The following is a 465-nucleotide window of genomic DNA, read 5'->3' as shown; positions in this document are numbered from 1 at the left end:
AGAACACAGAAGCAGAGCTGTCAGGCATCCCTGCTGCTCAGTCTTGCCCTTTGCATAGCGCTGTCCTTGTGCACGAGAGGTGAAGCTCAACCAATTACCCCTTTCCTGTTACTTCTGCAGGATTTTTTTCACTGAACTCAGCTTTTTTCCTTGACTATCTAGAGATGGGGTTATGACACCCACATCCTCACCCAAGGTGGATCTACAGTCTCTATTCCAAGGTGAGAGATACTTCCCACCATATGACTGAAGCAGCACAGATCATTTAATGGTAAGTCAACAACTCCAGTAAGGAGTCACATCTTTCCAGAAATCCAAGTGATTAGCTCAGATACAGGCATTTACTTGGAGGCAGAGAGGACAGTCTCGAGCTCTAGATGAAGCAGTACGGCTAACACTGGAGGCACTCAGCCCCATGACACCTGCGCACCGTGCTGAAGCCAAGAGCAATTTATCCTGTGGGCG

The 465-nt window shown here is 48.4% G+C and overlaps 1 protein-coding gene across 1 annotated transcript in view; it reads right to left on the bottom strand.

The window, feature by feature from the left end:
* NTNG2 (netrin G2) overlaps positions 1–465 on the bottom strand; it is a 45,631-nt gene that overhangs the window by 15,061 nt on the left and 30,105 nt on the right. The gene's annotated exons all lie outside the window — the stretch shown is intronic.

The sequence above is a fragment of the Buceros rhinoceros genome, unplaced genomic scaffold (assembly GCF_000710305.1).
Source record: "Buceros rhinoceros silvestris isolate BGI_N320 unplaced genomic scaffold, ASM71030v1 scaffold11690, whole genome shotgun sequence".
Lineage (NCBI taxonomy): Eukaryota > Metazoa > Chordata > Aves > Bucerotiformes > Bucerotidae > Buceros > Buceros rhinoceros.
This window is presented reverse-complemented; position numbering and strand designations above follow the sequence as displayed.